This window comes from Hipposideros armiger, unplaced genomic scaffold, assembly GCF_001890085.2.
Source record: "Hipposideros armiger isolate ML-2016 unplaced genomic scaffold, ASM189008v1 scaffold_472, whole genome shotgun sequence".
In the NCBI taxonomy this organism is placed as follows: domain Eukaryota; kingdom Metazoa; phylum Chordata; class Mammalia; order Chiroptera; family Hipposideridae; genus Hipposideros; species Hipposideros armiger.
The window spans coordinates 137,115-163,381 of NW_017731822.1; the positions used below are offsets into that span (position 1 = coordinate 137,115).

Consider the following 26,267-nt stretch of genomic DNA (forward strand, 5'->3'; position numbering starts at 1 on the left):
TTGCCCCAAAACCTCGACTTAGACCAAACATGTTGGAACTCATTTACTCTTACATTTATTCATTCAATAAATATTTATTGAGCACATACTATATAGCAGGCAGTGTTCTGGGTACTGGGGATATATCTGGGGACAAGTCAGACAAAATCCCTACTCATGTAGAGCTCACATTCTACAGACAATAAACTGTAAACACAACAAAGAAGGGAATTATATAGTAATGTGAGAAGGTGAATGTGAAAAATAAATATCTCCTTCAAAAAGACTGAGATTGAGAGCAAAATTGTGCTTAGTTATACAATATATATTTCCAATCTGAGCCCCAAAACTTATTTTATGCCAGCCTTGCCTTCCTCTGAAGAACAGAAAAATGAATACAAAATATACCCTACCCACGAGGAATCGACAGTCCAACCTGTGAGTTTATACAATGAGCTAATGGGAGGCAGAAATTATGTCCTTTCCTTCATTTAACAAATATTTACAAGCAAATATTAATATATGCCAGGCATTGGGCATTCACACAACACATACACAACACACTCACACACACAACACATAACATATTCACAAAACCCACACAAAAAACACAACACTCACAAAATATACACACACAACACACAACACACACTCACACAACACATGAAAAATAGTCACGTGACACATACAACACTCACACAATATACAAGATACACACAACACAAAAAAACACACAGTCACACAACATTCTTCACACAACAAAACCGACACCCACACATTCACACAATATACACGCCCACACAACACACATATCGAAGTCTCCGTGCTGAAATATTTTAACGTGAAAGACAGCAGGACAGAGATGTGAGTTGATTCAGCCAAATAAGCAGGTGAAAGTTGATTCTAGTGACATTGTGAATGAAAGCTTCAAGACCTCAAGGGGAGGCTTTTGGATAGAGCCTTTTCGGGATAACACTATTTGTCTGCCTGTGTCCCCAAAGGACCCATTAGAGTTCTGAAAGGGGATTGAGGACCATGAGAACGATTTACAACTAAAACCCACCTGTGTGGCCAAGAGCGAACGGCCTGCACTTGCTACATAATTTCCGTGAAGGCTCCAGCTTTTGTTTCCGCTAGGCTGACGCGGTCATTTGGCACCAGGGGCACCATATGTCTTTCTCAACGTCTGGTGCTCAAGTGGCTGCCCCAGTGGCCTTTAGAAATTGTGTCATTGAGGTTTTGGTCCCAGAAGTTAACCTGATGCAGTTAAGTTGGAAACAATAACCTCCTGACTGTACAAAATTTATTTTCTAATTTTCAGCTGATCAAAGGAAGTGCAATTTGGTTTCCATAGTAAATATCCCAACTTCACAGGATAGGACAAAGCATTTTGAGAGGGAAAATGCTCCGTGGACAAAGGCATGTTTTGGAAACACAGTGGGAGCTTATGTTTTAACGAGATATGCTTGAATTATTTTTTAAAAAGGTCCAACCTAACTTCAGCACTCAGTTGTGGTTTTTATCATTACCCCCTGGGAAATGTTTTCTTTGCTCCTGGCAGAATCACATGCTTATTTTGAGCAATTTAAATATATATAAAATTTCTTTTCTTGATACTTTACAAACACATTTTTTAACCATGCCAGTGGACCAATTTTGATGGAAAACTCCCAGGGGGCATCAGCTTTGGCAATTTTCCAAGGTCTGAATAAATGAGGGTAACCCTTGAAACTCATGCTCCAGACAAAGTAAATATTTTCTGCCCAGCAGTGTCCCCGACACGCAAACACCGCTTCCGAGAAACCCATATTACACATCCCTACGGAGCTGTACAGATTTGACACATGTTTAAACAAGCAACAAGCAGTTCCAAGTCCTCTTTGGGACAAGGAGAGAGTCACCTAAGCAAATAAATAAGCAAGGAATATGCCAGAAGGAACTTAGGACAAAGACTCAAAGAGGGCTCTTGGAGTACAGAAGTAACGGAACAGAAATGTTGGTGACTGTTTAAGGATCTGAGAAGTCAGAGATAACTAACAGTAATGGATGCAACCATTTTATTTTGTGATGTCAACAAGAAAGCTAAGCAAAAAATGTTCGTACAGGGGGCTGCCACAAAGAGCATTAAATAATAGATAGGAGAGGCCACCATGGCCTCATTTTAATTGTACTTCATCAGGGTCAATTCCCCCAGCAATCACATGGGGATAACACAGCCCACCTCACCAGGATGGTGACAACACAGATAAAGTGCTTATTGTGATAGTTGTGATAGTCCAAAATACACCGGAGAGCAGTGAGATGCACTAATATTAATCCAGGAACATCATTTACAGAAGAAGTGTGTTGGCCATTTATGCCCAGTTCTGGCTGACCTTTGAATTTTTGTTGTTGTTGTCATTTTGAAAAGAAGAAAAAAAAAAAGCAGTTACCATATTTACTGAAGAGTCAATGTGGCCAGAATTATTCAGTAAATACCATGCTAATCATCAAAGCTTTTCACGACCACACAACCTTTTTAGACTCAGACTTTCACTGTTACTAATCTAGACAACAAAATTCTGTGTGGGGGAAGAGATGAAAACCCTGAAATTCCTTCCTCAGGAGGCCTGGGAAGGGACAGGGAAAGTGTTAGAAGTTAGACAAAAGGAGAGAAATGAATAAGGCAACAACTGGGGGAAGTCCTAATCACCCCATGCAATATGCCCACCTTGTCAATGAAAACTGACATGTGTAACCTACACAGGCTTCTTTTTACATGTCAAACGAGACGGTTAGATAGAACACACTGTTCTGCACAATCCAGATTAGCTGGATGAAAACTGCAAGGCCGACCCTGACTTGCGCTGTGCTTCAATCTTCGTCGTCAAATTCTGCCAGGCAGGGCTGCCCACTGCCTCCGGGATAAAGCCCAAACCACAAGTTCTCACATTCCAGGTCTGCCTTAGTCTCCCTGGACCCCAAGTTTTTTGAACATTTTCCACCTGGGAAATGCTGCTTGGCTTCAGTCAAATGACACACCAATCCCCTTGATTGGTCCCCGTCACTGTCTCTTGAATGTTATCCTTCTCCCTCCTCCAACTCAGTTCCCTTCTCCTCATCCCTGTAGCCCTACCCTAAATTCTGTACAGCCCTTCCAGAGCATGTCCTAGGGTCTTCCTGCCCCTCCAACCAGGGGCAACTATCGCCACCCCATCTCCTGAGGGTGTTGGCAACTCCCACCTTGTAGCGCTTGAGATCGCCTCTCCCTGATACACATACAGCTTGATGCTCAAAGGTTGGCTCTTCCTCGTTGGTTTGAACAGAGCAGATGTGTAATGGAAGTGGCCATATTTACACAACCGTTGACCTTTGAACAATATGGGTTTGAACTGCACGGGGCCACTTATGCATACACAGATTCTTTCCCAATGCACACTGTAAATGCATTTTGTCTTCCTTATGGTAACATTTTCTCTAGCTCACTTTATTGTAAGAGTACAGTTAATAATACATAGAACATACAAAATATGTGTTGATTGACTGTTTATGTTATTGGTAAGGCTTCCAGTCAATAGCAGGCTGTTAATAGTTAAGTTTTGGGGAGTCTGACGTTATATTCGACTGTAAAGGGGTCGGTGCGCCTAAACCCTGTGTTGTGCAAGGGTCAGCTGTGCTTGCCCTCGCCACGCCTCAGAACATTCAGACCATGCTGACAAGATAGAGAACCTCTGATAACTTGCAGAGACAAGGCGTTCTGGGACACAGACCTAAATCCCACCAGCAGGCAGGGTTTGGCAATAACTTAGGACAGGCTTGTTCTAGCCTGCTTCTTGTTTTCTTGGTAATTTTCTGTATTTATGGCTGTCTACTTCCCAGGTCAGTGGTTCCCAACTTATGCCAGCTGTACAGTACAGTTGCCCGGAGGAGTTTTTTAAATCCCAAAGATGTGTTTCACATCAATCACATCAGAACCTCTGGAGGGCGGGGCCCAGGCATCAGTATGTTTTAAGGCTCATCAGGTGACTCCAATATGCAGCCACTAACAACTGCTAACTAACGCAACAATGCCCGTTTTCTATGCTACCTGGCAGACTGGGACCAGGTGAAGGAAAAGCCTTCAGTTTCAGGGGCTTATCCACACACGGCACCTTTGCCCCTAGAATAATAATTTATGATCTGAAGTGGTCTCCCTAAGCACTTCATGGATGGTATAGATGTCTGACCACTGTGCTGTACTCCTGAAGCCAAAGCTGAATAATATTGAATGTCAACTATAAATGAATATATCGTGTTTCCCCAAAAATAAGACCTAACTGGAAAATAAGCCCTAGCATAATTTTTTAGGATGCTCGTAATGTAAGCCCTACACCAAACATATGCCCCAGTTAAGATCGTCAGCCAGACATGACTGTTTGAATAAATGTAGATTTTTGTACTTGAATACATGAATAAATGTAGATTGTTGGAGCAAAAATTAGTATAAGACCCAGTCTTATTTTTGGGGAAACACAATAGATATAGTCACGGGATATGGAGTACAACATAGGGGATAGAGTCAATGGAATTGTAACAGCTATAAATGATGTCAGAGGGGTAGTAGATTTGGGGGGTATCACTTTATGAGGGGTGCAAATGTCTAACTATGACATTGTTTTGTACACCTGAAACTAATAATTTTTTAAAAAGCAGAAAGAAATAAAACTAACAAAATGGAAAAAGAGCTGACAATAAAATAATAATAATTTATGATCTGGACATCAGTTTCAGACTAAAGGAAGTGCTTATCTCCACCACCCCACCCTTCCCCACCAGCATTGTTCCCTTGTCTGGGAAACTAGTTTTGGTATACTGTGTCACGCTACTTTACGAAATTTCTTAAAAATTTCAACCAGGAAAAAAAGTTTATAACGCTGATCTTGCAGTTAAATAAATCTCAGAACTGGAGGCTGATGATAAATCTTCAAGCATGGTGAGTGATGTGGGGAGTACTTTTCCACGATATTGCAGTAGCAAAAATGTAACCTCCCCTTCTCCTTATGAGTCATCTCAGAAACCTACTGAGTTAATCTAGAGAAATGCTTAGTCCTTGGGGGAGATTTATTCAAAAGAGGTCATCATGGCAAGTTCACATGAGATTTTTAAAGTGAACTAAATACACATTCTATCACCACTGACTATAATCATATATTTTCCCTCCAGGAAAGAAATCCTGTGAATCTTTGCTAATAGTTTTACAGATTATCCTCTTTTGGTTTTATTGTTTTGCTTCCAGCTTTATTAAAGTGTAATTGACATATAACATTGTGTAACTTTAAGGTGTTCAATGTGTTGATTTGATACATTTATCTATTCCAATATGATGGCCGCCATAGCTAGCACCTCCATCGCTTCATATAATTACCACTTCTTGTCTGTGATGAGAATATTTAAGATCTACTCTCTTTGCAACTTTCAAGTATATGACACAGTATTATTAGCTATAATCACCAGGCTGCACATTAGAACCCCAAACTTGCTAATCTTATAACTGGAAGTTTGTACCCTCTGACCAACATCGCCCCATTTTCCCCACCTTCAGCCCCGGTCATACCACTGTACTCTGTTTCTCTGGGTTCAGCTTTTTTTGATTCCTTATATAAGTGATGGTATCTGCCTTTCGCTGTCTGGTTTGTTTCACTTTGCATAATGCCCTCGTGTTCCATCTATGTCTTTGCAAATGGCAGGATTTCCTTCTCTCTCATGGCTGAATAATATTCCAAAATATATACCACATCTTCTTTGTCCATTTATCCATTGATAGACACGTAGATATCTTGGCTATTGTGAATAATGCTGCAGTTAACATGGGAGGGCAGATGTCTCTTTGAGATCCTATTTTCATTTCCTTTGGATAAATACCCAGAAGTTGAATTGTTGGATCACAAGATAATTCTACTTTTAATTTTTTGAGGCGCCGTCTTAATCACTATACCAGTTTACATTGCTGCTAATAGTGACAAGGATTTCCTTTTCTCCTTTCATCTTTTCCAATGCTTATCTCTTATCTTTTTGATGTATGGCTTATTCTCTGAGAGGTGATACTATTTGTGAAACTAGTTTTCTCCCACCTACTTCAGGCAGGGTCTGTTTAATCATTCCAGAAAATATCTCTTGAGTCCCTATTATACTTGAATTTGTACTTTATTATCATATATATTTCACTTATATTGGTTTTAGCTCAAATATTATTTACTGGCCATTTGAGAAGATAGAAAAATAACCATTGCACATAATTCCTTTTATAAAAACTAGCTTAGAGATAACATATGCCATTTTGGATGATAAATTCCTGTCAGAGGTGGTGGAAGGGAACTTGATTGTGGGCTTAAGCATTCCTACACATATGACTGCTCCAACTACACCTTAAAGAGAACTATTTCATAAACTAGCATTCCCCATCTCCAAGTCCCCTTATCATTTCTGCACAATGAGATGTAAAGAAATTTGGGGGTCCAGCAGACCCATGTCCAAATCCTGGCTCTGCTATTCAATTGCTACCTCTGAGCCTCAGTTTCCTCCAGGACAAATTGAAAACAATAAAACCTGTGTAAGGAACACAGGTAAAGTCTGCCAAGCACCCAGACATTGCTGGGAGGAGATAGATGACTGCTGGTGTTTCCAACAGCTGGATAAGATGGCTGCTGATCAGCTGAGAGCGAAGAGACCATGGGGCCCACAGACGAAATCGCAGATAATAAAAGGTCTAAGAAAAGCTGCCCAGGATTTCCAGTCAAGTTCTACCCCCTCACTAGCTCCGGGAATAGAATTAGGAACACCACATCGATCCTCAGGGGTGGGGTGGAGGGGGGGGGCAAACTCATGGTTCTGGAATGTGTTGGTTTTGGGGCCCATGTTGGAATATGTTGTTGGCATAAATGGCTGAGTGGAGACAGTCATTGAAAGCAAGAATGCTAACCTCAGTCAAAAAGGACCTCATTGTAAAGAGGTTAGGCATGTTTAGGACAAAAACACAAGATAATTTATAAGCATGTTCACTCCCAATAATTTCCCCACAAATGATAAAAAAAAAAAGAAAGAAAAAACGGCAAGCTCCCACAAAGGGCACAAACATGCCATCACCTAGTTCTACAGCAATGTCATCATTCATTTTTTTTCATGGATTCCGGGGCTGTCTAAAGTCTCCAGACATCAAACTTGCTAGAATTCCCACTAACATGTTAGTCTTTAAAGCTAATCACACAATCGGTATGGACAGATGGAACACAGATATAGGAAAACCAAAAGCACAGATACATTCCAAGTTTTGTAAGAATGTTCTGGACTTTTCTTTTGTAAACATTCCTTTGGCAGCCTCTTTTGCCTATCGTTATCACTTGATCCCTCCACCCCCATGTTGCATTCACTTGGGCAATTCTGCCTGGGCTGAAATTCACCTGCAGGGTCCCCTCTGCTGAGAAGCAAAGCCTGCCCTCTCTCCCCTGGGCCAGCAGGCAAAGCTCCCTGAGGTATTAGCTGACTTAGCAGCCTGCCCACTTTCTGCCCAGATGGCTCTACCTCAGTGAAAACCTGCATCCCTTACCACCTCTTCTGGGCTGACAGCTCCTGAGGCCTTCATTGCAGACATACCACACACACACACACACACACACACACACACACACACTAACTCCCACTCTGCTCTGGCCACAGATGACCAGTTGTGCCATAGAGAAGGGCTCTGATGCCCTATCAACAGTACTTTGTCTCGCTCCCCTATGTTCCTTCACAAGATGGAAGCACCTCTCAGCTTAGAGCCTCCCCGTCAGCACTGGAGGCCGTGGTCCAGTCTACATGCCTTGTGCATGGCCCTGCCAACACTACCGACTCTGGCAAAGGAGCCCCGTAGTAATGGAACCAGAGGGGCCAGAGGGAAAGAGGACGCATAGGAGAGGTCCTCTCTTAAGGGACTTCCCAGGTGATAAGGCTTAGGGATTCTGCTCTATTCTGGACCACAGAGGGCCGTGGCCGCCGAGTCCGAGTTCAGGGGCCAGTCCCAGCCCCACCCTTTGCCTGCTTGGTGGTCTTGAGGAAAGTTCTCAATTCTTTACCTCTAAAGTTAGATGATAACCCTTCCCACATGCCCAGAGGAGAATGTAAGAGACATTACAGCTCAGAGGGGCTCCCCAGTACCATGCAGGCCCCCAAAGCAGATTTGCCCTGTGGCTCACACTGCAAGACCGGGGTTCTCAACTGGAACCCAGAAATGGCCCAGCCCTTTCCACTGTCCCCTTCCTGCCACTCTTTTGATTGCTGATGTTTTACAAAATACCACTACATGGGTCTCAAAATTGGACAATAAGCTGCTTTGATATTTTCTTCATCTTTGTAATTCCCTCCCATCTCCTCTTCTTCTGACCACCCACAGCACCCAGCACAGGGCTTGGACACTCCATAACAATCTGTCCAAATGATCAGTTCACTTAGTAATCCATGAAATTATGAATGAGAAAACCTTTTATAAACTGAGTTTTATTTCTGGGAGAGGTAGAATGTATTTTTGTAGAATGTCTCCACAGCTATATTTAGGCAATATTTTGTTGCTTGTCACACACACAGGAATTCAGGGCTGGGCAAGAGAGTACCATGTCTGGATGTCAACCTATACCAAATGTCACCCCTGCCACAACCTTTTGTAGCAAATACAACATTTGCCAATGTGTGTGCACAGGAGCTGTGCCTCCCTAGGATCATGTAGGTGAGCGTTCAGGGTTTATGAAGTAAGACTTCACAGATTCTGGCACCATCTTCCCAGTCCGTGACTGAAAGCTACCTGAAAGTCAGGAGAAAGTCCAGACCCCTTCCTGGGATCTGAAACGCCCACGGTTATCTGGCCCCTGCCTCTGTCTCCCAGCTCACCTCAAAGCTTCCTTCTACTCACTGCACACCCATGTGCAGACAACTCTTTCTGCTCCTCCAACATGGTGCTAAGACTGCTGGTCCCTCAGCCCGTCTGCCTCAGACCTCATCCCCCTCCCACCAGGATGACCCACCACCGGGGTAACACAGCTCTTGTCTCATTGGTCACTGTCTCAACAGTCATCTGTCTCTTTCATAGTGTTATCGCTACGTGTGCCACTCGTGTTGCTGCCTGGATGTTTTTTGTGACCCCTACAGGCAGCAGCCGGATCTCCCTTCCCCACTGTGGCATCCCAAGGTTAATTTTATGTGTCAACTTGACTGAGCCATGGGATGCCCAGGTAGTTGGTTAAACATTGTCTCTGAGTGTGTCTGTGAAGGTGTTTCTGGAAGAGATTAGCATTTGAAGGGGTGGACTGAGTAAAGATGGCTTTCTCCAATGTGGGTGGGCCTCAGCCAATCAGAGGAAGGCCTAGATAGAGCAAAAAGGCAGAGGAAGGTTGAATTAACTCTGCCTGACTGCTTGAGTTGAGATCCTGATCTTCTCCTGTCCTTGGCACTCCTGGTTCTCAGGCCTTCAGGCCTGGACTGTCCACCAGTGGCTCTCCATTGCTCAACCCTTGGAAATACATCCCTGGCTTTTTTGGGTCTATGGCTTGCAGATGGATGATCATGAGACGTATCCTCCATAATCACAGAGCCAATAACTTATAATAAATTTCTTCCTATCCTATTGATTCTGCTTCTCCAGAGAACCCTGACTAATGCAATATGAAAGAGGTGGAAGGAAATAAAAGAAACTATTAACAACAGTTACCTGTTGTTGAGAAAGAGGGAAAGAGATGGCTGGGGAACAGGAAAAGCGAGATGCTTTACTGAATAGCTTTTTAAATTTCATTTTGTCTATTCAAACGTAAATAAACCAGTGTTATTAATTTAAAAAATGTTTCTTAATTCTAAAAAAAAATTTTACTGAAAAGTTTAACAAAAAAATAAGTAAAATACCATTTGAAATTATATTCTTATCTCCATTTTATAACTGGAACAATGAAGCAAAGAGAAGGTAGATAAGTTGCCCAGGAGAAAGCAGAGCCGGGCCTCCACTCCCAAGCTAGCACTCGCCATACCATCCCAACCTCCTTAGAGACATTCTTAGGACTCCTGGGTGCAGGATTGGAAGCTCAGGAGATAGGAAGTATAAGGAAAGTGTCCCTAAGTATTGTAAACACTCTTCAGGTCTAGGCTGACGTAATAAATTGCATGGTCCTGCCAGGGAAAATCAACTCCAAGTGCCATTTCGTTCACACTGGCCCATGTCAATTCAGTGCTCTGCCTCAAACCCCCAAGTAAGGGGACGAGTTGGCTGAGTTCTCAGGCTCAACACCTCGAAATGCAAAAAAGCTGGATTCTTAGCACCTTTGGATGGAAGAACCGACCATGTCAGTACTCAGTTGTGCAGATCAGTATGGTACATGAGCTAGGAAGCCAAATTGACTTGATGTATATTGATGGTTCTTTCATCCCTAGTTGGCTCCTTTGGGCCACTCACTGAGCTCCTCAGAGTCTCAGTTTGTTTGGCCCTAGAGCTGGAATCATGACACCAATCTGACAAGGTTGTGAGAAAGATTAGAAATAATGGGGTAAAGAAGCCAGAAGAGTGCATGCTCCCTAGTGGAGACGCACCAAATGGTGGCTATATACTCAAGCGAGCAGCACAGGTGTCAGCAGCCATCCAAAAACCACGTGTCATTGTCCCTGAAGTTCAGTCAGTTCTACCCTCACCAACGCATGCACTCTAGAGTAAGGCTGTTTGAATCATAAGTCCCAGCCATGCACAAATTATTGGTGTGACTGGGCAAATCACTTCTCTGTGTTTCACTTTCCTAATCTGCAAAATAAGATGATGATAATGACTGCCTCATATGAGGCACTTAGATCCAAGGCCCACGCATAGTAAGCGCTCTATTAAGTGTTAGCTGTCCTCATTATCTATTCTGAACCAAGTTCAAACCATTACTAAACATCAGTTTGGTTCTGATTTTAACAGCCTAACACGGAGCTGAGGGTCAGAGTGAAAGTCTGTGTTCCCTGTAAAGCTTTTCAGACTCACAAGAGACTTGAACTTACGAAATTTTGGCTTGAATTCATTTGCTCAATATCTATTAAGAGCTTTAAAGGTTTACTCAGTAGAAACAAAAACCAACCCAAAATGAACTAAACAAACGAAATAATCAACTTGCCCTCAGAAAAGATGTATATTTTAAATCCCCTGTAATTTATTTCTGGGATATTCCTAGTTCCCTCCTGTTGAACCCCCACAGGATGTCAGACCCCAACCAGACCCTGGAGAGAGAAACACACAATAAACCAGTCCTCACCTTTGAGGCGCTCGACAGGGGGTCAGAGCAAAGCAAGTGGATGATGACAGTGCAATCTGGGAAAAAGACCATGTTGTCCTGTATGCAAATGAGATAAATAAACAACCAAATACAAACTATTTTTAATCTAATATATGTTCGTGTGCTTCTGGGGCACACCAAATGCTGCTGCTGAATCTAAGAGCCAAGAAATACGTTGTAACACACGGTCACAACTTTTCAAGTTTAGAATTTCAAGACATTGTCAAAATTTCAGCATGCAGCGCTCCTAACTGTCTACTTTACAAAATAAGAATACTAGGGGTGTCAAAAAAATGTATCCAAGTGGACACTTTTTGGTCAACGTTGCTCAAGCAGTAGTTCGCTGTAATCAGAAGTGTCTAGACGCTGATGGGAACCACTTTGAGAATCTCTTGTAATTGCAGAAATCAAATGTGACTTGTATTCATCATTTGTTATCAGTATATATCAAGTATTACAATTTTAATATAGTTTTTTTCATTCTTAAAATGTGTATACATTTTTTGTCACCCTATGTATAAATAGTAACAACCATAGTAATAGTACCATTTTGTATTTTTTCTTTCTTTTCTATTTAAAGAACTTCCTTCTATCTTATCTCTTTATATTCCTAGTAAGATCAAGATCGTGTGGTGGGTTTTTCCAGTCAGCCTTTATCTCTAAATTTTGTAGATAAAATTTTACAGATAAAATCATAAATATTGAGGTTTGTCCTAGGTTGTTCAAATGGTAAAAGGTCAGAGCAAAAGCATCTGACTTGCTAAGCAAAATCAAATGAGGGCAAAGGGCTCAGAAATTAGGTTGGCACAAGTTACTGTAAGAGACACTCACTTTGATGAGTAACCAAAAAAGGCAAGAAATTGAACCCAAAGGGGCAGAGTAAGAAGCCAGGGATTTTACAAAATGTTTCCTTAACACAGGTTAAAACAACAGCATAGCCTTGTCCAGTGATTGGACGAGTACATTTTTTTTTTTAAATGGTAAAACCCAATGTTGGCGAAACTGTGGGAAAATGGTATTTATACAATACTGGAGGGAGTATAAATTCATAGCATTTTCTTAGATTAATTTAGTAGCAGGGATCAAGAGCTTCAAAAATGTTCCTGCCCTTTGACCCCACAATTTCACCTCTGGGAATTGATCCCAGGGAAATCACCTAGAAGCAATTGAAAGGTTTTGCTACAAAGATGTTAGTCCCGGTAATGTTCATAATAGAGAGCAAGTGAATATCTACCAACATGATATAATAAATTAACTCTATAATGTGACTTAAAAGCTTTTGTAGAAAGAAATTCATTCATATGGAAGATACTCACTATATAGTGCTGAAAGGGAAAGTAGGTAATTAACCATCACGGACAAGTGTGTTTTTTTCAAAATGTAAATGTGTTCAGAAAAAACATGCCCCCCCCAAATGTTAACAGTGTTTATGATAAGTTTTTATTTTTCATCTTTTTTACTTAACTGTATGTATTCTCTTTTGGTTTTATCCTTGACAGTGAACATGTGCTGTTTGTTTAAATTTTTAAGGATATATTTTAGAAGTGGGTCTTAGCCAGTCCTTGACCACACCTGTCAAGTTTTTCTCTAAGTAAGCTGACACGCATGCGCCCAAAGGGTTTGTGGGTTAAAAGATCAGCAACTCCATGTTAATCTGAGACAGGCCATGAATATCTTTTTAAGTTCATCACCACTATGAGGAAGGGCAAACTCATCTCAAGAAGGGTTCCCCGCTCCTTCTGGGCAGCACTGTTCCCTTTCTTTTCCTAACAGAACCACATGTGCATAGTGAACACATTTGGCCTCCCTCGGCCTCTCACACGCACACATCACGCTCTCCAGTCACCTGGGGGCGAGTGCATCATTTCCCATACCAGCTGGTCACCAGTTACATCTTTCAAAACATCCTCCCCCACCATCCCGCTCTTCCCACCATCTTAGCCACACTACACGTTAGCACTTTGCGAAAGAGCAAGGAATTTTAAGTTGAATTGAATGGTAAACCTCATTCTGTTCTCCTTTTTGTTTTTGTATTTCCTTTCTTGAATCTGCCAGATTCTGCCCCATTTTCTTATTCTTTCCTACAACAACAGTATTATTGATAGAAATTATGGAGGTCAAGGGTGTCCAGTCAGAAATACAGGGCAATGTTTATCACCCACTATGAGAGTGTAAAGTCTTCCTTGTAGCTGTAGGTGTCACATTTGTGAAGCCTCTGAAAAAGGAAGTACTCAAGCTTTTAAAGTTACATTTAAGCTCTTACTGAAGGAAGTGGGTACAAGCCTAGTTAATACAATACATTGTAACTTTAAATGAAACTACTGGATGTCTATTAATAATCATGTAATGATGGCAATCAAACACTGGTCCAGGTTAAGCCCCTCTTAAACTGTAGAAGCTTAACAGAAAGTGACAACATAAATCTTAATTCTAAAATCAGCAACAGCATTTAAAAAAGACTTTATTATAATACCCTCCACTTAAATCTCATGATTTACCAAAAGTCATATAACTATAGCTCATAAGTAGTATATCATGATAAAATATATTTCCCATATACTGCATGGTTAATCTTTCAAAGAACAAAACATACAAAATCATAGGTGATCTTTCAATATGGTTCCTAGACACATCTTAAGGTTAAATATGCCTACAGAGCCATATAACTCCAAGAAAATCTTCAAATCATGTTTCAACAAACAGCGTAACATTATAAGTTTCATCAAATTCCATTTGTTTCTCCTAAAGAGTTCATCAATATACAAATAAACAAAAAAACAAAAAAAATGGAGAAAAAACAAATACAGGAACAAAATCCCGAAGTGCGGTTCATCATCTTACCGTCTCCTTTCTTCATCATTGGGGCATTTGGGAACGTCTGGCCTCGCAGGAGGTGGCCACTTTCTGAGTAAGCCTACAGGTTTCTTCTCTCAAATAAAGACAGCTGGGCTGATGTTGGTTATTAAAAATAAAAGTGCATTTTAAAGTCAGCTTTGGATACAGTCACCAATTCCTTTTTTTTTTTTTTTTTTTTTTTTTTTCCCCATCCGCTTATTAACTTATGTGACAGTTTGTAATTACCGGTTACTTATAGATGCATTCTAATAAAACCTTATTTATAAACACTGAAATGTGATTTTCATATAAATTTCACATCACTTTTTTTTTTTTTTTTAGTTTTTTTTTCCCCCAAAGAGCCTTGGGTCTGGTCGGTGCAGCATGAGAGTGACAGCTAACATCTTATCAGATGATCCAACAGTGCTGAGGCTAAAAGAAAGAAGAAAGTAGGCTCCGGGTGACTCCTGTGTCAAAGCCTGTAATAGCTTTAATCCTCAGCAGTGACACATGTGGGGGACTATGAACAGGAAACTCAGGGCTGGGCAGATAGCCAGAATCATTCAGAAAAACATGCCAAGCCCTTACAAAATACCAACACTCTTCACGCTGCACACTCACTTATAGCGTTTCACAAGGTTGTGTCGCCCTCTTCATATAACTTCTCATTGAACCTGCAATAAAGGCTTGTCGACATGTCCAGCTGGTCCTAAGTTCCTGTTCTCAGACTCTGGGGTCTCATACCCCTCCCTTTTCTGCTGATCTCTCAATTCTTCTTATAACAACATCCACAGACATGATGCCACAGAACCCTCAATTCAGCTCTTTCCATGTTTCAGACCCAGGGCCTCTTCACAATATGCCCACCACCCCTGCCACGTGTGCTGGGAACACTGCAAGGCTGTCTTCTCAGCATCTCAGAGAGCCTTGCAGTGTTCACCCCTCAGCTCAGGATGGCGCCTGGGATGTTGCAGGCAGGAGGACACAGGGGGGTGGAGGCTTCCACACTTGGCAGCCTAACCCATCCAAGAGGGATGGTGTTGTCCAAATGCCCCTTTTATTTCTCTATTATGGCACCCCCTGTGTCCAGTATTCAGACCTCTGGGGGGAGTCTCCCTACCTGAGCCATGTCTCTTCTCCATAATAATAAGAGAGACAGTAAGTCTGGACACTTTTTATGTGTCACACAGTTTCCTAGGAAATTTAAATTTTTTAGACCCGTTTTACAAATGAAGAAACTGAGGCATAGAGAAAGTAAATACTTTCCTCAAGAATCCCTCAGCCAGGCAGGTCCAGCCCAATTTGACTTTGCTCTTCAAGTTCTACTGGGGTCAGTGCTATTTGTTTGGGAACACAGCATACGTACTCAGGGACAGTGCAATTTCCTTACTTTTCTTGGTATCCTTTCCAGGGGCCGCCCCAGAACGCCTTCCCATTCTAGGTAATTACCAAGTAGCCATGATTAATAAGTAGATTAATGAGCTTTAATTGAGAGACCAAATGTTCCCCTTTAGTCATAGACAGGGATTTCAACAACAGTAAGAATAAGCAGAATGGCCTTGTAATTTAAGGCAACATCCCTGTAGTGGTTGTGCTGACACTGTTAACCTGTCCATAGCGTGAGCAGTCAGGTCTAGGCCACCTGGGAAACCAACAGACTGCTAAAGACATAAGCTCACTGAAACAGCTGACAAGCACTTCTAAGATCAGTAGGGAGGGATGGACTTTTCACCCTTCCCCCATGCAGGGTAGCCATGAGGCTGGGGGACAAACTCAACCCCAACTTTAGGGATGACCCCACTGATCTGATCCAGCCAGGATCATGCAATGCTTCCTTCTAAAGGATTCCAGGATGGGCAAAGCCAGGCAGCACACGGAGTCCCCCTGGCCATAGCAAGGGCTTGGGGTGGTTCGGCCAGAGCAAGGCTTAGAGCTTCTGCTCAACAGTGCTGGGACGTACGCCCTCAAGAGACCACCCTGGGCACCCTTAAAACAAGGAGAGAAACAAGCTTGAGGATGAAGCCCACGCACGAGGGATGGTTTCCAGAGAACTACAGAGAAAGTTCTTGACACTGATCCAACCCATATTCCCTCTGGAAAGTTCAGTGATGACAGCCAATACATTTTTTTGGTGTTTGTAAACCAGGTCAGTCGAGTTGGGTTTTCCATCATCTGCAACAAAGCGTCCTGACTCACACAGGCCCCCACAGAGGAGAGCAGTCACAGCTGGGGGCTCAAAGGAGGGATATTCTGGGTCAAGCACTGTGACTTTTTCCTTGGCACAAACAGCAGATCATAGTTTTGCCTCTAACTCCTCCCTGTTCCTCTCCCTCCTCCTCCTCTGTCTCCTCCCCCTCTCCCCTCTCCCTCTCCTCCAGCTGTTCCTCTTCCTTTTCTTTTGCCCTCTTTTAACCTTTCCTCTCATAAGGAAAGAGAGAAAGCCAACAAGGAGGCTCTGAGTGGACAAGAAGAGGCCAGCAAGGAGAGAGGAGAAGGCAGTCAGCAGTGACTTGTAGCTTTCCGACAAACAAATGCCTCCTCCTGAGCCCCAGTCACTTCACTGAGCCCTTCACTCAGAAACACACTAGTGTCTTCCGGGGCCGCTGGCCAGGAGCAGTGGACCTAAGAGGTGATAGTATTTCACTCAAGACCTGCTTCTGGGCTTCCACTCGGTACAGGACCTCTTCCGGGCTCTTTGGAAGAAAGGAACAAAAAAGGTCAGGAAGATCCAGCCTTGGCCCCAAGAAGCCTACTATCCAGTAGATAGACAGGCTGCAGACGGCGCACTAGTGGCTTAACCCACCATCGAGATTCGCCTCCCAGAATAGGAGTTTGTGGCCCATTTTTTTTCTAGTCAGTTTAGCTTATTCTCTTACCCTTTCCCAGAGAGCAGAGATATCATTTCAAGGATTTTTCTGACCCTCTTTTCCATTCCAGACATTCCTCCTTCCTGCTTCTCAGTAAAGAGAAAAAAATGTCAGGAATCTGCACTGTTTAGTTAATATGTGTGAACACACACACACACACACACACACACACACACACACACACACTCCTGCCTGGGATTTGCAGTTATTTAATTTCCCCCACAGAGTTCAGGGAAAACAGTCATAGTTGACAACAAAAATTCAATGCCAGAAGTTAATGGAAAATCTCTGTAACTCCAGGGTCATTTAGGAATGTCGGGACACAGAAATCACTGGGCCAAGCCCAGAGGTAATATTAAAACTATCAAAAGACGTGATGATGACACAATTTTGCCAGTACCATGGGCTTTGTAGAACTCCAGAATGCCTAGCTTTACATTTAAGAGGCCAGAAATAATTCATGTATTGTCCCAGAATAGTTTTATCAAAAACTTTACACATCCAGAATTGACTTGCATTTAAGAAAGTCTTTAGTGTGGTTGTAATCTTTGTGTTTCCTACATAGCACAAATAATGAGAAAAGAGAATATGAAGCATGAACAATGTGTGTGCATGAGTATATGTGTGTGTGTGTGCAAGCATACCTGGAATCTAACCTCGGTTCTCCCTCCACATGCTGTATGGACCCTTGGGAAAGTGTGGCAAGCCTGTGTTTTGCTGAGCTGAGCAAATTTGTAATGAAAGAAACACTGACCTAGGCCCCAGGAGATTGGGTGAAGCGGGCCACCCTAACTTCACTAATGTGGCTTCGGGAAATCACTTCACCTTTCTGGACCTCAGTTTTTATATCTGAAAATAAAATACCATGTCATCTAAATCCTTGCTGCACAAAGTGTGGCCATGGGCCAGGTGTACCACCAGGGAGCTGGTTAGAAATGCAGTCTCAGGCCCCACCCCAGAACTACTGAATCAGAGTCTGCATTTCAGAACGATTCCTCAGGCAACTCATGTGCTCGTTAAAGTCTGAGGAGCGCTGGCCTAAACCATACGTAAAGTGCCTTCCAGTGACACATTCTGTCTGTTTAACCTTTGTTCATTTCAATAGGAAAAGTTAATAGGCCATGCCTCATGGCCACCGTCTAATTTTTGTGGTTCGGCCCTGGGAGAATCTGGCTTGATGCTTGCTTGCTGATTTCACTCCTGTTCCAGGCAATGACTGAACAAGCCAGACCACTTCCGTCACTCTCCCAGACCACTAAGCCACACTGTGTGTTCTAGCTTCCTACCAGGCCTCGTAGGAGAATGCCATCCCTAAACATTTGCTATTTCCAGACAACCTCCACATGCATTACTGGGCCTGTAGGATTTTGCCAACACAGATTAGTGTACAGAAAAGAGTCTAGATGAATTATTACAGTGATAGCCTGAGCCCTGAATGAAGCCGTGATCGCTAACAGAAAGCATGAATTGACTGAGAATGAGAGCCGTCTGGTGAAACTCACTTCACCTTTCATTTGCAGGGATTCAGAGGGGGAGATTAGGCAGAACACTGGACTTAATGAGTCAGGAGTTCATGTTAGCATCTGCAACCCTCTTTCATGTAAGCAGGATAAAGAAAGCAGCTAGTAGAGTTAGACTTTCACAAACACCCAGACCCTGTGACAAATAGGTCAACCTGAAGAGTGGTCTCCAGTGGACAACCTCGGGTGCCGTACTTGGTCCCTCCCAGGAAAGTGGCAGCCAGGCTGCGTGTAGACATGGCCGTGGTCACCCTCCAGTCATGGTAAGTCAAGAGTAGTGGAGGTGAGGGAAATTGAAAGGAATACATTTTTCCCCAAAAAAAGCAAATTCAAGATTAGAAAGCAGAACTGGAATCTGAAGCCAAAAAATTGTCAAGTGAGCATTGTCCCAAAGAAGCAGTGTGTGTGTGTGTGTGTGTGTGTGTGTGTAGGGGGTGGGGGAGGGGGTGGTGTTTGGATCCTGATAATGTTCCCCGTGGCCACGAATGCAGGAGAGAGCCTCAGAGGCAAGCTAGAGGCTGGGGAAGGAGCTGGGAGGTACAGATCAAGTCCCACAGCATAAGGGCAAGGCTGGCAGGCTTCCCACATGGGGAGGTGGGTGGGCGGGGGGAGGAACTGGAGTTAACATGGACTGCGGATTCACTGAGTAAGCAAATCAGGAACCCAAAAGATCCCATTAAGATGGGACCAAAGACCAAACCTAACAACATGAAATTTTACAGACAAATCTAAAATCTTATTCTTACTTCCCAAACCTAATTTTTTAAGTATAGGGCAGGTGCACAAAAAGCAAAAGCATTGATGGAAAACCAAGCCAAACCAATGTCAGGGTCTTTGTTGACAAAGATGTCCTCTGTGACCCTAAGTTTGACCTGAGACTGTGTGCTTAGCTGCCCGGTGGAAGCGTAATTTCTAATACAAGGTCCCGCTGGCGATTGTCTTCCAGAGCAGTGTTTTCCAAACATTCTCCCATCATGGTATTCAGAGAAAATGGTAACAACAGCTGCTTGTGGCCAGAGAAGACCAGCCACGCTCTCCACCAGCCGAGAGGCCACCAGGGTTGATATCTGTGTGCCTGGAAGCCATCAGGCCATGCCAGGGACCAAGGTACCCCACCCCAGAGATGGAACTAGGCCCATGGGGTAGGAAGTTTCAGAGGCCAATTTAAGGGAGACCTTTGTAGCAGTAGAGCTCTCAGCAATGAAATGGGCCAAATGCAAACATGGTGTGTTTTCCCCATCACTGACGCACCCAAACAAAGCCACTTGGGGTGAGTATGAAGTTCTTAATGGAATCCCTTCCACCATCTCTTCTTGACCCTCTGATTTTGTGTTGTTTTTGGGTGTTTTTGTTTTGTTTTGTTTTGTTTTACCCTTGTGACAAGTCAGTGTGCTAAGCAGGGTATTTTCTCATTATTCACATTTTGAAATCAGAAACTGGGGGTAGTAGGCACAAATCCAAGACCAGAATTTAGATCTACAAACTTCAACTCCTTTTCTTGTTTACTCCATCTCAGAGCCTAGCTGTACATTTCTGTGAACTTTGGGTGCACTTTTCAGTTCTTTTAACGAATAGGGAAATCATTGTTTTTTAATAAGGTAAGGTGATATATTACTTGTGTTCAGTATGTGTCAAGTTCTAAATATGAGTCACTGCCCAAGTAATGCGTCAGACTTGTGCCATTCAACATAAGGTGAACCATATCATCTTTAGTTGTTCTTTTACACAGGTTAACTAGTGTCACTAAACCAGTAGGGAGGTTCAAAAGGTTCTGATTATACAAACTTTTAAAATATTTTTGCTATAAAAAGAAAACCACAATACAAAAGATAAGGGAAATAAAGAAAACATTTAGAAGTCCTTCATGATCTTTCTGCCGAATTTCTATCACTCATATTTTGCAATATTTCTATCTCCTCTTTTTTTTCTATGCATATCTGTCTTTGTAATCTCTTTGTCTCAACATGTCACAAATTGTATGCTATTACATGGCTTTCATAATTATTATATTTAGTATGATAGTGCATATCACCTCCTACTCTGACACATTTCCCTTTCTTAGCAGTCTTTACTCACTTTATGGCTTTTGTTTTGCATTTAGAAAGAAAAAAGATTTCTTCACACACTGCATGTTAAAAGTCTGGAGAGACAGACACCTCCATAGCATCACAGCAGTTACTGGGGAAGGAAGATATTGTGAATAACCTAGGCTTGTTTTCTTCTTCTTTATATTTTCCCACATGTTATAAATATTATACCAAGACGATGCATACTTCTTTAAACTTTAAAAAGCTATAGAATATGACATAAAAGGCTCAGTCACTACAAATTGAACACTTGTGTGCTCCTGCCCCTTCTGTGGCTGACACTCAAGGGGATCACAAACACCTCTGCACCCAGTGCACGGAAACCAATAGATGGCGTATGCGCTTGATTCCCTTAACTTTAAAAGACATTATCATCAAGTGCTGTAGGAGGGTGTGTGTGTGTGTGTCCAGAAAATGTGTTTTTTGTTTGTTTTTAACACCTATATCCTCATAGATGAAGATTTCATGAGCAAAAACCACATTTCCAGCTTACTGCGGATGTGTTTTCAGTTATTATAAATGACAAAAATAACCAGATCTAATGTACTTATTGGTTAACAAAAGGCTTCAGGGACTGTACTCCATTTTTTACGCCATTTCAAATCCTGTTCTTCTTTTGTGACAAAGACTTATCCTTAAAATAAGTTGTTCCATTACATCATGTCCTGTCCCCTCGATGTGGAGAAATCCTAACTAATCATAACCCTTAAAGTTATCCTAAGTAATTCTTGTTTTAAAATTATTCTTCCTGATTCCCTTTAAACTGCCTCTCTGAGAAATTTGAGTGCTTGTTATCTAAAAAGACGATTCTTAACAAGATATCCTCATGATATTTTACCCTATTTATTGCCAAGAGACAAAGACCCTTATCTGCAGGAGAAATACAAGTTCTGTTGTCCAGCCCACAATGGTCATGAAACTTCAACAAGTCTCCTCTCCCCACACCCCACCACCCTCTTCCATAAAGCAAGGTATTGGGTGAAACGATACCTAGAAGATGCCAAGCTGAGAAGTGGTGGCAAAATTCAGAGACTACGAGTCATTTACTTCCCAGGCCTATGCTTAGGATTTCAGCTCATTGTTCAGAAGCCGGGTTCTACAATCGAACAGTCCAAGGCCACCTCTTCCCAGCTGCGTGGCCCTGAGCAAGTTTATTAACATCTCTGTGCCTTGGTTTTTCATCCATAAAATGACACTTTATATTTACATCACTGTGTTATGGAGAAGTTATGTAATGCGTGTAAAGTAGAACAGTGCCTGGCATATATAATCAACATTATTTGTTATCTTTAATTATCTTTTGTCTCTTTTTAAAATATAACAAACAGAATGAAACTTTTTTTTCCCTTTGAGAACATCTGACGCAGTGAACAGTCCCTCTCTACCCTGGTTTTCCTTCTACATCCCTGAGCACTTTTGTATTCTGAATTCTTTCCTTCCTCCTTACTTTAGCCACTAAGACACTTCAAAAATCATAGCTGCCAAATCAGTCAAATTGGACTCTTCACTAGCTCATCAGTTCAACCCTCACCTGGGCTTTGGTCCTAGTTCAGGACAAGTACCCACCCCCCTGGACACTTCTCCCTGTGGTTGTCCAACACTCATCCACAGTAGCCCACCCCCACCTCACCTCATCTGCGGTTTTGCTTCCTGTGTTTCAGTTACCTGTGGTCAACCACAGTCTGAAAATATTAAATGGAAAATTTCAGAAATAAACAATTCTTAAGTTTTAAATTGTGTGCCTCTCTGAGTAGCATGATACCCTCTCGCTCTGTCCCTCCTGGAATCTGAATCACTCCTTTGTCCAGCATCTCCACCCTGCATGCGCTCCCCGCCTGTTAGTCACTCAGTAGCTGATGTGGTTATCAGATCAACTGTTGCAGTCTCACAGGGCTTGTGTTCAAGTCACCCTTATTTTACTTAAGAATGACCCCAAAGTGAAAGAGTAGTGATGCTAGCAATTTGGATATACCAAAGAGAAGCCATAAAGTGTGTCCTTTAAGTTAAAACGTATGTCTGTGAAGGAAAAAACATAGTATATATAGGGTCCATACTATCCACGGCTTCAAGCATCCACTGGGGTTATTGGAATGTATTCCCCGTAGATAAAGGGGGACGACTGTGTTGCGAACTTGTGTCTAGTGCTGCACTGGCCTGAGGATGCAGCTCCTAAAATCCTGCTTTTGGGAACCCTGTGGTCCAAGTCAGTAGGATGTGAGCCCAGAGTTATTCCTGGGACTGGGAGAGATGTGTAAACAATGTTAGCATGGGGTTGGGGGTATCTCCCCCAAATCAACTTGGCTAACTGAGCTGCCCCCTCTGGCTCTCCCACAGATGGACTCTATACCCAGACTTCCCTTTTAACTCTCAACACCAGGCAAGATTATTAACTCCCCCTTAACTCTCTTATCCTGTTCCCCCTCGTCCCATTTCTACAGTCATCATAACTCCTTTACTTTATTATTTCTTTACATTTGATTCTTTATAGAGCCAATGAATATTTCCCCAGTGAGCTTGATTTTATCTTAAAAATCTTTCTTCTAGAGGAGTGGGAACAAAGAAAGACTATTTGTCCCATCACCATTAACACATGATATGATAGAAAGTTGAAATTATATATAGTATGTGTGTGTGTGTACACACACACACACGGTACAAAAGAATGTATACACATTTTAAGAAAGGAAAAAAGCTATTAAAATGGTAATACTCGATATATACCAATAACAAAAGATGAGTACAAGTCATTTTTGACTTCTGCAATTACAAGAGGTGCTCAAAGTGGTTACCATCAGTGTCCAGACACTTCTGATTACAGTGAACTGCTGCTTGAGCAACGTTGACCAAAGTGTCCATTTGTATAAATTTTTTTTGGCACCCCCAGTATATAACCACTTTGAGCACCTCTTGTAATTGCAGAAGTCAAACGTGACTTGTATTCATCTTTTGTTATCGGTATATATTGAGTACTACAATTTTAATAGTTTTTTTCCTTACAATGTTTATATATATTTTGGCACCCTCTGTATACATATGGAAATACTGATGTATTTAATGGTTTATTAAAAAGCCAATTACCTGGTCTTTCCACCAAAAAGACTTAGGAACTCCTCTGCTAACAGACTGAGAACAAAGCTTCAAGCCACACAGGATGAAGAGTGAGATTAAAAGCATTTCACACAGAGGGCCGGCCGAGTGGCTCAGTTGGTTAAGAACTCGCTCAAGAGTTTGAGCTCTGAGCAACAGCAGTTCGAGTCCCAGCCCAAGCTGAGTAGCCGCTGAGCTGCCAACACGTGGCAGGATGGCTCAGCTTAAAAACAAAACAAAACAAAAACAAAAAATAAAATAAAATAAACAAATAAAAAAGCATTCACACATAAAGGTAGAACTCAGAAAGGATTAATACCTTCTAGAAGTATAAACTAGAAAAAAAATGCCCCAAGGTAAATAACAGAGAAAATTGGTTATGTCTGCCTTCCCCAGATTCAGGCCAATAATATGTGTCTCCTGGCACATGTCACATGGGTTTGGTATGCTCTGAAAACTCACAGGCCAATTTAAAGTAGACCTAAGGCCCTTGACTGAAGGAAATGTAAGTATGCCCTGGAGGAGAGCACTCTCAAAATGAGCCTCAAAACTTTTCACTAACAGATTTCAAATAAATATGGCTTCACTCTCTTTTAAATCAGAAATTTTAAAATACACAAGGAGATAAATTATTAAGCATGCAGAGAAAAAACTCTAACAGAATAAGGCTGGCAAAATATCTTTTAAATATTGAACGATCAAATATAGAATATAAAGCAAAAATGTGTATGTTTAAAAATTTGGAAGGGAATCAAATCATAATACGGGGCAAAAGAACAAAAAAAACTCAGGCAGATTTAAACACACACACACACACACACACACACACACACACACACACACACGTACTCTTTATTAGATTTAACCATGTATTAGGCCATAAGCTTAGAACTAATTTCAAATTATTGGTATCAGATACAGAACATATTTTTTTTTACTACAGTTCAATTAAGTTAGAAAGAATAACAAAGACATATATTTGGAAAAGTAAACATACATTTCTATCTAACTCATGGTAAGAACATAAATAAGAGTATAGAATATATACTGTTTGGGTGTGCAAACTTAAATGCTGAAACTGTAGAGATTCTAAATTTGGAAGAGTGATTATCTCTGGGGGTAAAACATGGAGGCCGGAGTGGGTCATGCAGAAAAACGTAAAGATGTTGATCATGTTCTTGTTCCCAGATTACTTGGTGCAGGTTTGTTCCCTTCAGACTTTATACACTACATTTATTCCTTTGTAAACTCCAAGTAGTTCATAATTTAAACATTAAAAAATAAAGTCTCTGTCTTTTCTTCTTGTTTCTAAAGAAAAAGAGAAATATTACCATTTGTGACAACGTGGATGGACCTAGAGGGTATTACGCTAAGTGAAATAAGTCAGAGTAAGTGAGACAAATACCATATGCTCTCACTTATGTGTGGAATCTAAAGAACAGAATAAACAAGCAAACAAAACAGAAACAGACCCATAGATACAGAGAAGAAACTGAAGGGTTTCATATGGGAGAAGGGTTGAAGGGCTCAGTGAAAAAGGTGAAGGGATGAAGAAATACAAATTGTAGTTACAAAACAGTCATCAGAATATAAAGTACAGCATAGGGAATCTAGTCAATAATATTGTAACAACTATGGATAGTGCCAGGTGGGTACTAGACTAATCAGGGGGATCACTGCACAAATTATTATACAAATGTCTGACCACTATGTTGTTCACCTGAAAAAAATATAAAATAATATTAAATGTCAACTGTAATTAAAATGTAAAAATAATTTTAAAAAGAAAATTTTGTAGTGAAACTTGATCAGAAAAAGAGAATTTATAAATAAGTGGAATTTTTTTTCCTAATAGATAGGTTGGTTTCCTTCCCTGCATTCATTCTTTATCATCACTCTTTTTACCACAACAGAAATTGAATTAGGTGTTTTTTTTCCCCCATGAGTACTATATAAAAAAAATGACATCATCATGTTGGCACATAAGGATTGTAATATGTGTGATCCTCAGAGGAAATCTCTGGTTTATGGTGTGGTGGAGAGAGAAAATAGTCTGAAGGTTAAACTCTTGGCAAACAGCTGTGAAGTGAAAAATCTGTTCAGTTTTGACACATCTGTAAACCTGTGAAATAGTCACCACAATCAAGATAACGAATATATCCATCATCTCAAGAGTTTTCTCATGCCCCATTGTAATTCATCACAACTGTTCCTCCCCAGGCCCCAGGCCACCACTGATCAGCCTTTCTGTTACTGTTGATTAGTTTGTCTCGAATTTTATATGAATGGAATCATATAGCATATGCTTTCTTTGTCTGTCTTTTTTCTCTCTGTATTCTTTTAAGGTTCATTTATATTGTAGTATGTATCAATAGTTGTTTCTTTTTATTGCTGAGTAGTATTCCACTGTATGGATGTACCACTATTTGTTTATCCATTGCATTGTTGATGGACATTTGAGTAGCTTCCAGTTTGGGGCTGTTACAACTAAAATTGCTATGAATGTTTGTGTGTAAGTCTTTGTAGGCTTTCATTTCTCTTGGATAAATACTTTGGAGTGCGATGTCTGAATCAGACAGTAGGTATATTTTGAACTTTTTTGAGAAAATACCAAAT

At 41.4% G+C, this 26,267-nt stretch overlaps 1 protein-coding gene across 5 annotated transcripts in view; it reads right to left on the reverse strand.

Annotated features, from left to right (window-relative positions):
- The window catches only part of IL1R1 (interleukin 1 receptor type 1), a 90,673-nt gene that overhangs the window by 62,509 nt on the left and 1,897 nt on the right, over positions 1 to 26,267 (reverse strand). For 2 of the 5 annotated variants that reach the window (XM_019666516.1, XM_019666524.1), the window contains exon 1: positions 14,097 to 14,292. The exons of 1 other annotated variant lie outside the window; for it this stretch is intronic. The gene's annotated coding sequence lies outside the window, so the exon portion shown is untranslated. Of the gene's footprint in view, positions 1 to 11,234; positions 11,313 to 14,096; positions 14,293 to 16,966; positions 16,990 to 26,267 lie in introns of those variants that run through there. 2 more of the 5 variants (XM_019666518.1, XM_019666521.1) reach the window with 2 other exon arrangements.